The sequence below is a fragment of the Rutidosis leptorrhynchoides genome, chromosome 5 (genome assembly GCF_046630445.1).
Source record: "Rutidosis leptorrhynchoides isolate AG116_Rl617_1_P2 chromosome 5, CSIRO_AGI_Rlap_v1, whole genome shotgun sequence".
In the NCBI taxonomy this organism is placed as follows: Eukaryota; Viridiplantae; Streptophyta; class Magnoliopsida; order Asterales; family Asteraceae; genus Rutidosis; species Rutidosis leptorrhynchoides.
Window position 1 is genome coordinate 419,515,865 of NC_092337.1, and position 10,747 is coordinate 419,526,611.

Genomic DNA, 10,747 nt, shown 5'->3' on the forward strand with positions numbered 1-10,747 from the left:
TTTTGTATCCTCGTTAAACACCAAATACCAAAGGGCTTTAAAAATGCTAGATTTTAGCCTAATTCGTGTTGTAGATCCAGTTTATATGAATCTGTGTATGTATATGGATATAAGTTGTATGTTCAGTAGAAATAGATGTTCGATCACAATATGTTACAATTCATGAAGGTTAGAGAAGTGTTACAAGGTTGAGAGAGAGAGAGAGTGTGTGAGAGTGAGTGTGTGTGTGTGTTCAATGTGCGGGAGTAGGTGATAAATGGTGCAAGGCTTAATGACTAACCTTGTAAATCAGTAAATGGGGACGGTGTTGGCTATTTATACTCTCATAGCCAACACTTACAATATGGGGATTACCATGGCTTAAATGGTAACTTTACACTTGGGACATTTTAGACATTTTACAATAAGTATAAATCGATCATTTTACGTATATGTAAATCTCATCAATTTCTCGACCTAACAGGCTTATAGCCTAGCAGTATTCGAGGAGACTTCCAACCAAAGAGATTGGGAGTTCAAGCTGTAATGACCCGGAATTTTTCCAACCAAATTATACTTATGAGATTAATATTTACATAAATTAAACCATACCAACATGATAAGCAATCCAAATTGTTGAGACTTGTGTTTTTGAAAAGAGTTTTACACAACGTTTGACCGTCCAATATGACCGATGATATCACGAACTATATAACATACGATAATTATACGTTTGTGTATATATATGTATTTATATATATTTAAAATGATCTAAGGATGGTTTAACATCTCATTGTGTACTAATGACAATGAGTTATAAGTATATTTTGAAACTACTAACTTAAGTTTTCAAAACGATAACTATACGTAACATTCTTTGATATATATACTTATAATCTATAATGCTTATACATGTATCGTATATATAATGTATTTAATCACTTTTTAAGGATTTAAATACATAAAACAATATAAGTATATTCACAAAAGATAGCTATATTTGAATTCTCGTTCCGTTTCCTCAAGATTTCTATACGTATATCTAGGGTATATGTACCCGTATCATACCCAGCTTCTATACGTATTTACTATTGGTATATACACATCAAATCAACATCCTAATCAACATTATTACTGCCTTAGATATGAGGTAACTAGAATTTGTCAAGTAGTATGAATTATTAGTAAGAAAATAAAATTAGGAATCCTTTTCTTTCTTTATAAACTAAAAACGTTTTTATAAATGAACACCATTTCTTCACTCCATTTTCTCATACCTACACCCTCATTTCTCTCTCAAAATACTCCTAACTTCATACTTGATCATCTCCAAGCATTTTCCCTATTATTTAGCTTCAATTACAAGCCTTAAACACCATAAGAAAACTCTTTCAAGAACATATCAAAATAACCACCCATTTGAAGAAGTTTACTTCCAACCTTTTGATCTAACTCCACCACTCTTTGATTCCAAGATTATTTCTTATCTTTTGCAGTAACTTTGTCCAAGTAACTTGAGGTAGTAACCTTGTTCATAATCTTATTCAATTCATATTCATATAGCTATCTTATTTTGTGGTATAAAATTTTAACAACAAGAACATAGTTTGAATGATTTCAAACCTGTTCGCAAACTAAATAGATCCTTCTAACTTGACGTTTAAAAAACTTCAAGACCTGTAATATATCATAATGATATGCTAACCTAACAAGATATAACTTGGTTTTACAAAGAACATCTTAAAAACTGAATCTATGTCGTCGGAGTGCAACCGGGGGCTGTTTTGAGTTGGATAATTAAAAACCATCTTGAACTTTGAATTGGAATTTCATGTTCTGGAAAAATGATATTTCTTATGAATATGTTAACACATATAAATTTCATGGTTTAACTCAAAGTGTAAGTATTTTTAGAAAAATGATCATTAAATGTTGTTTTTATGATGGAAAATGATCACTTTCATAAGTTTCACCAAAGTTTGACCTATAACCTATAATTTCAAATACAAACTAAGGTATTTTCAATTCATATTCTTAAAATTTGACTCGATCCAAGGAAGTGGCAAGTTGAACTAACAAAAACGGAGTTGTAATGAAGAAACTACGACTAAAACAAGATTGGGTATCCGAAGCTAGTTTAGCTACGAAAATATTTGGAGAAAAAGTAAATTAATCATATCTTTTCTAATTAATATGATATTTTATATATAATTACTTATGATTTGATTTTATGTATTTCAGGACCACCCGTAAACAACACGAGAAGATTAATCATAAAACCTCATGATTGTACGCAACACGTCATTTGACAACACGGTACTTTATGTACGCAACACGTCATTTGACAACATGGTACCATGGGTCGAGATTAATTCTGATCAATACGAATACGATGGGTCTTTATTTATTTTATTTAAGCAACTAATTGTGGACCACTAACATCGGACTGCTAACTACGGACTAAGAAAATATTAAAAGTATATATATATGTAACGATTACTTAAAAAGAAAATATGTTGATATATTATATATATGGTTAGGTTCGTGATATCTATCGGAGACCAAGTCGAATTAAATACCTTCAAGGCAAAAGTGAGTTTCATTTGCTCCCTTTTTAATTGCTTTTGCAATATATATTTTTGAGCTGAGAATACATGCGCTGCTTTTATAAATGTTTACAAAATAGACACAAGTACTTAAAAATATATTCTACGTTGAGTTGTACCACTGGCATATTTCCCTGTAGCTTGGTAACTACTATTTACATGGGTATTGTAAACGCGAATCCTGTTGATAGATCTATCGGGCCTGGCAACCCCAACCGGACTGGACGACCAGTATTCAACGGTTGCACAGTACTTCGTTTTGGTGACTACACTTGGTACGGTGTAGTGAGATTTCATAATAAAGGGAATATGTGACGTTGATTAAATGTTAAGTATGGTTACCAAGTGCTCAACCACTTAGAATGCTTTACATACACTTGCGAGTGTATTATGTTTATGATTATGAAATCTTGTGGTCTATTAACATATTGAAATGATTGTTATGATAAACCTATGAACTCACCAACCTTTTGGTTGACACTTTAAAGCATGTTTATTCTCAGGTACGAATTAAGTCTTCCGCTGTGCATTTGCTCAATATAAGGACATTACTTGGAGCCGATCATCGCAATGGGACCAAATGTTGATGACTTCGTCCAGGTGGATTAGGACGGGTCCTTTCACAAGCCCTATCGTGAGAATATTAGTAGATTAATAAGTGTTGAGTGTCTGACATTCTAAAGAGAAAAACTAAACACCAAATATATAACATTATTTGATAAAAAAAAAAAAATTCTAAAAGTAAAATATTATAAATATATAAAAATCTAGCAAAATAAAGTACAAGAATATGCGAAAACAACAAGATAAAATCCCTACACACGGAAAAAGACAAACTAAAAAATCTCGAAAACGCTACCAAGTTCAAATGGACAATCAAAACCAACCAATTACTCGAGGTTTGGACAATGTTTGATAATAATGTTATATAATAGATACGAAATATGAATAATCATATAATATAGGTATTATTGATAGTTTTAATGGTTTTTTCAAGACCAACTCCAAGATTTTAAAGTCGACCACAACAAATAATCAGTATATAATGATAATAAGGTAGCCCAGTTTATTTACTATAATTTCCTAAAAAAGAATGGACAAAGGGCGGAGTGTCATTTTGTCTTTGAAAGTGAGTATTAGTGTGTCGTTTGCTACTGTAGCTGTTTAGAGAAAAATGAAAAACTCGCGTGATGTTTATATTGAGCTGTCGTTTTGCTTTGTGTTTTTGCGAGGGTTTTGAAGTTTAATCTATAGTTTCTATTAAAATGCTATAATGATGATGTAATAAATAGACTAATTCCTTTGTTAAAAAAATAAAAAAAAAAAAAAAAATCTAAGCTCTCAGGCTGATGTCATTAATATTAATTAATTGTATTTAGAAAAATTAACAAAAAAAACACATACCGAGTATTTCTTTTCCGTGTAACCCTAATTAAAACCTCTCTTCCTCCCTCTTGAACTCTAACCAAAATTGCAAACCGCCAATCTTCTCATTGAAGCAAACCTCTCAAACTTCTCTCTGCAATCTTTCTCTCTTCGATTGAAGCTTTCTTCTCCAACTTCCATCTTCCGGGTATTCTATTTTACAAGTAATCAAAACCCTAGATATATGTTTATTTTGAATATTTAACAAAAGTAGGTAAAATAGTTTTGCTTTGCTTTTGATATTTTTTTCGTGAACCCGTTTTTGTTAATCATCCTTCTGATGTTTATTGTTAATCGGTTTTGTTACTTGTTTCTTAAAAGTCATCACTTTCGCAAGTAATCAACCTGTTAACCGGTTCTGTTATTTGTACTTTAAAAATCAGAACTTTTGCAAGTAATCGATCTGTTAAAAATCATCACTTTTGCAAGTTACATTACGGGATGGTTATGCACAGCAGTTTAGTGAATGAAGTGAAGGAATGGCTGGTTCGTTTAACCACAACAGTAGGTCATGGTCTGGTGATGATAAAATTCCGATTAAGTGTTAATTGATTTTTATGTTCTTCGTGTAGGGTTTCGATTGAGCACCGATATGTTCGGAAACACCGTATGTATGCAGCGGGTATGGATTTAGGTAATAAAATGTATGAAGTTCTCTTGAAACATTACGTATTAGGTTTGAAAATGTTGATCCATTAACAATCACATTATATGATAATGGTTGCTCATATTTTTTTAATTAGATATTGAGTATACATCATAATGATATATTGTTAAATATACATGATCATGGATGATGATAGTAGCTTTTTTTCTTTATGTCCATAAACTGATAGACATGTTATGTAATGTTTATGTTAATATTTGTTGATATACAGAGTATTTCTTATTTATGATTGATGGATACATCTGCTGAAGAACAACGTATATTTCAGTGTGTTACATTCAACATAGCGACTTCAGATAATGAGATAATCTGTGAATTTCAACAAATATGTGAGTTTCTATTTTTTGCCATAGTTTTCTATACATAAAACCAAACAGGCTATTTGGGGGTGGCGGCGATCGAAACGGGAGAAAATGGGTAGCAGTTGGAATTATAAGATACTTAAACGTAGACAAGTTAAGATTGAAACCGAAGCATGGGACAAGCTGCGAAAGAGTAAACGGAACTTTTGAATGATATGTGTGAACAGAAATTAGCACATAATTTGCCTTATATGAAGTCATTGTTTCTTGGTTGGTTTGAACCATTATGTAAACGGATCATTCAAGATCAAGAATTGTGTAAACAGGGGAACCATAGGGCTCCTTATGCACCTTATTTTAATTTACTACCGGCCGATAAAATGGCGGTTATTACGATGCATAAGATTATGGGGTTGATTATGATTGGTGGGTAAAACGGTTGTGCGAGAGTTGTATCGGCTTCTTATAGTGTTGGTGAAACGATTGAACAAGAGGTACGAATACGTGTATAATTTGTTTAAAATTTTGATTTTTGATGTTGTTGTTTGGTATGTATTAGATCAGGATACATAAATTCATGGAGAAAACGAAGAGTAAAAAAGGTTAAAAAAAAAGGCGCGAATGTTGAAGAAAACGTTGACAAGATTGTTAGGAAAGAACAAGAGGGATTACATAACAAAGTAACAAACTTGATGAAAAAACAGAAGTTGCAGGTTGTAGGGCATATCGTGAAGGGACATGATGATTCAAAACCATGGACACAACCTATTAAAGCTCAGGTTCATATTAAAATATTTTAACTGGTCATATATACATACTTGCATATGCATATAGTGATAATACTCATATATGTTGAGGCGTCCTTTTTATATTTTTCAGGTTGGAAGTCGTTTAATTGAATTGTTGTTGCAGTCATCTTATATACAGCCTCCACTTGATCAATTGGGTAGTGATATGCCACTCGAGATCAGACCTGCTTTGTTCATACGTTAAAAACGTCAGTAAAAGAAGAAAAGTAAGTGTTCATTCTCTTTAGGTTATAAAATGGGTGGAGGTGGCAAATGGGTAGGGTACGGATGGTCGAGTTGGGTCGACCAAATTGTTCACGAAGACATAATTAAATTAATAGATGATGTGTCAAAACGTGGTTATGTAAACTAAGTTCGTACAAGATATGTGATGTATAAAATTTGACTCATCTACATATATATATATATTTATATAAGTTGTAGTGTATCTCACACAGTCACGGCTAAATAAGAAAACAAGAACAAAAATAACAACAATTTGTGATGAAAATTGAAAGAGAGCGGTCGAAGGATAAATGTGGTTCATTTATTTCGATCATGTTAAGTACATCAATATCGGTAAAAACAACGAGAAGTTTCTTAATCGTTATCCGTGGTTTTGCACGTCATTAAACTAAATGACTTTAACATTTATACTCACTCAATACCTAAAATATATTATTAAACTGTTTCGTTTAAACAAACCCGTGATTTCACGGGTCGTTTCACTAGTTTTTTTTATATAACAAAGGTAATTATTATAATGTGACTTTTATTTGTGCTTTGTTGTTTTACTTTGAACACTTGATATTTTTACTTTTTTATATATTGTTTTCTAATGATGTAACATTTGTTTTAAATAGTATTTTCTAATTCTTAGTTTTTTTTATGAAAGGCAAAATCTCAAAGTGCAGCTAATGGGGATTGAACTTTGATCTCCTTTGAGAATTTCAAAGCACCAAATCACCAGGCCAAGGCCAACAATTCGATTAATTCTTAGCTTTTATAATTATATGGTTTTGGGGATTTTTCTAACGACAAGCTTAAGGGATGTCTTTAACCTGAATCAATAGTACATGACGGTTATTATTGACTTTTGATTTTTAATTATTCTTTTTTCTTACAAGAATTTTAAGCACTTTTAAGGTGCATCGATTTTGATATAACATTTACTCCAACTATAAAAAAAATCAATGATGATTAATTCCTGTACAAGCGTTTAATATATGTTGATCACATAAAAAGATAATATTTAATAAATGAAAATTTAGTGTTATAATCCACATAAAAGAATTAATTAATGAATGTTAATATTCAAAGCTTTGTTTTAATCAACGTTTATTATATTCATTTCGTATAGTGGTATAGCGATAATGCTTTCTCTTTTCATTTTTTTTTCTTTCTTATTTACATTGATTTTAATATAACGCTTATCATGTGAATGTTATTCTTTCCCTCATTCTCCTTAAAATTTTACTTCCCTCTAATCATGCCTCATAGATACATATATATGTATTTATTATGTATATATTTAATTTACAAAATCTTACTCGTATTAGTTGTGCTATTTGTGTATCAAATTATATTGTTACAAATTACAATCTATCAACAAATAGAATAAATGCGAATAATAAATACGAGTAATATACTCCGTTTATTATTAATCTCAATGGATAGAGATTAAGTAATTAGCAAGAGAATAAAGGGCAAGCTAGCACTTCCGAAGAGGGATCAATCCCTTCTAAAAAGCAAAAAAGAAAATGATAATGTATTGCGATTCTAATCAGACAAAATGATAATTATTATTTTATGTGTGAAAGAATGTTCCATTAATTATTTATGCCCAAAGAATGTGTCAAATGTTCCCATCTATCTATGCTACTCCATATATTAAATTATATATAGATATAGATTCAAATAGAAAACATAAAAAGACAGAAATATGAAACTATTTATTTGAAACTTTTTTGCAATCTTGTGACCTTACCCTTTTTTTTTTTTTTTTTTTTTTTTTTTTTTTTTTTTTTTTTTGAAAAGCAAAAATATTATTATTATTATATGGAATATTACAATACAAGTCCCTATATGCTTTTATACAATGCTATAAACGAAACGGATCAGCTGAGAAAATATGGAATAATTATCTGAACTTATGATCGGGGGAGACGTAGACTAGATAACACTACGAGGGACGAACTTGCGTAAAAGAACAACAAGCGGGGAAGGAGGGGACAACCGTGCCGATCAAGCGACTACAAAGTTGACACACAACCAACCCATTTAATCTAACCCACATAGGCTATATAGAATAGCGAAACCATCCCGATTTGAATTAAGTTATGTTAACCGACGCCTATGCGGTTTGAAGGAGGTGACACGTAAAATGACGGGTTGAGTAGCCATTGATGCCAATCGATAGGTGTTTTCTTCCGTGAACGATTTGAGATCCAGCTAAAGCTTTGAGATTGGATCTCGGAGATTATCACAGCGGGGTTCCATATTTTTCCGGAAAAAATCTTTAAGTTCCTATGTTTCCAAATAATGTAGCACGCAATCCATTTAGCAGCTTGCCATATTGAAGAACCAATGGAATTATGTGATATGCCTTGATCCGAGATGATGGCATCATTGATGTTAGAGATACTTATGTTGTTTTGATTCCACCAATCGAGAAATTGTATCCATATTGAAGATACTTTTTGACAATTTAACAACGCGTGATCAATGGTTTCAATTTGGTGCTCACATAAGGGACATAAGATGGTGTGAAGGTCAATTCCTTTTTTATCGAGTTCGCTTCTAACCGGGATTTTTTGTTGAACGGCCCTCCATGAGAAAATGAATATCTTTTGTGGAACGAATTTGTTATGAGGTAGTGAAAGGTTTCTAGAGTTTGTGACCTTACCCTTTCAATTTTTACATTATGTTAAATTTCATCCCTTTTGACTATCTTTTTAATTTTGACCAACCCTCTAATTTTAAAGCATATATGCTAAACTATAAATTTTAAAAAAATAGAACTATTCATTTAAAACTTTTTTGCAATCTTGTCACCTTACCCCCTCAGTTTTTACATTATGTTAAATTTCACCCATTTTGACTACCTTTTTAATTTTGATCAACCCTCTAATTTTAAGGGAAATATGTTAAACAAACTATAAATTTATTAGAATGAATATGTAGATCAGTTGGTAAGGATGTTTGTTGAAATTTGAAGGGATGCAGGTTCGAACCTTGAAGTTGGACTTTTTTTTTTTCTTTTTTTTTTAGGCTAGCGATCTTGGGCCCAGCGAAGCGGGCCGACCCGAATACCTGTTGCTATCATTATGATTTCATTTTTTAGAAATTGAACTCTTCCTTAAACTTAATCTTGGCACATGTCAATACTAGTGAAGAGAAGATGATGTCACAAATATAATTATTATTACTCCGTAACACTAATATTATTCAATTAAAACTAAAAAAAGTAATAATATAAAAGGTTAATTGATTTACTTAAAATTATACAGGTGGTCCTTTTCTTTCTAAAATTATATCGGTTGTCCCTGTGATTTGATAAATGCACGACGTTGGTCCTAAACCTAACGTCAGTAAATGGTTAATGAGACAAATTAACTGACGTTGAATTTAGGACCAACCTCGTTCAATTCTCAAACCACATGGACTATCAGTATAATTTAAGAAAAAGGACTAGTTTTCTTCTATTTTCTCACCTTCATCTTCATCATCTCAAAATTATAAACCCTAATTTTATAAACCTTCATGTTCTTCATCCCAACTAGATGAACCCTAATTTTATAGACCTTCATCTACATCATTCCAATTATAATCTCTAAATCATTCATTATTATCGCTATTGTGACATTGAATACGATTTATCTGCTTCCCGTAATTACATCTATTATCTCATCCAATATATTCATATATAATTCATTAACATAAATCTTCATTATCATTATAAATCTTCTTAAGCATTGTCTTCTATATCAAATTTTCACATATATTCTATAGAATTCAATCATCTTCTAAAATCAAGGTATGTAATAGTTGTTCGTTTTTATGATCAATAATCGTAATTGTTTTCTATCATTTTCGAATATGAATATGTTCATGCCGTTTCTAATGTAGTTTTATCAAAGATTATAGTTGTCGATCACTTTTGATCTTTTCTGACTCATGATATGTAACATTTGCATTTTTATTATGGGTTTTTAGTGTTTTAATTTAAAGTCTAATTTTCTTAGATTTTCTCTAATTTATACTTTGACTTGAAATTTGCAGGAAGCTGCTAACATAGATGTCGTTGAAAGTTTCCAAAAAAATACTCTATTATTAACGCATTTTAATGAAACTTATGAAGCTTATTTTATGTTAAGAAGAAGTACAGGGGCCAATTCTGTATTTATTTCATAGTTGAGAAGTCCAGGGTCCTGTTCCGTATTTATCATTAGTTTAGGATCCCGTTTTGTATCTTTTTTATTTGGGTCTGTTAAAAGACTGTTATGGTTGTTAAATTCAGTTAAGGAAATAGATAATGACGATTAGGTCAATTAAGGTTCCATTGATGTATTTTGTTCTGTAATTCGTTTCAATTCAATCAATCATGTTGAAATCATCGTCTTCGTGTTAAACTTTACATGATATCAGAGCGTGTGGTTTAGCTCTTGTGATTACGATTGATTGCATTTTGATTAATTGCTTACGCTTCATTCAAATCATCATGGGTCCACAACAAGCTTTTCAAAATCCACTATATTTGCATCCTTCAGATGGTCCTGGTTGACTAGCGGTTCAACAGAAACTTGTTGGAGCTCAAAATTACCGTTCATGGCAAAGATCTATGGAAATTGCTTTGTCAACAAACCGTAAGCTTTGATTCGTTACTGTAAATGTTACTAGACCTAATGATGATCCAAATAAGGCTGAGCTTTGGGACACCTGCAATAAAATGGTAACAAGTTGGATCATGAGTTCTGTTTC

The 10,747-nt window shown here is 31.3% G+C and overlaps 1 long non-coding RNA gene across 5 annotated transcripts; it reads left to right on the top strand.

Moving 5' to 3' along the window:
* The first annotated feature begins 3,994 nt into the window (after positions 1–3,994).
* On the top strand, positions 3,995–10,386 carry LOC139848028 (uncharacterized). 5 transcript variants are annotated; one of them, XR_011759790.1, is made up of 5 exons: positions 3,995–4,158; positions 4,583–4,654; positions 4,889–5,758; positions 5,859–5,994; positions 10,049–10,386. It is a non-coding gene; the product is annotated as an uncharacterized lncRNA (long non-coding RNA). The 5 variants fall into 5 exon arrangements; XR_011759791.1 differs by lacking the exon at positions 10,049–10,386 and having other exon boundaries at positions 4,946–5,758; positions 5,859–6,234; XR_011759792.1 differs by lacking the exon at positions 10,049–10,386 and having other exon boundaries at positions 4,583–4,644; positions 4,946–5,758; positions 5,859–6,234.
* Positions 10,387–10,747: the final 361 nt, after the last annotated feature.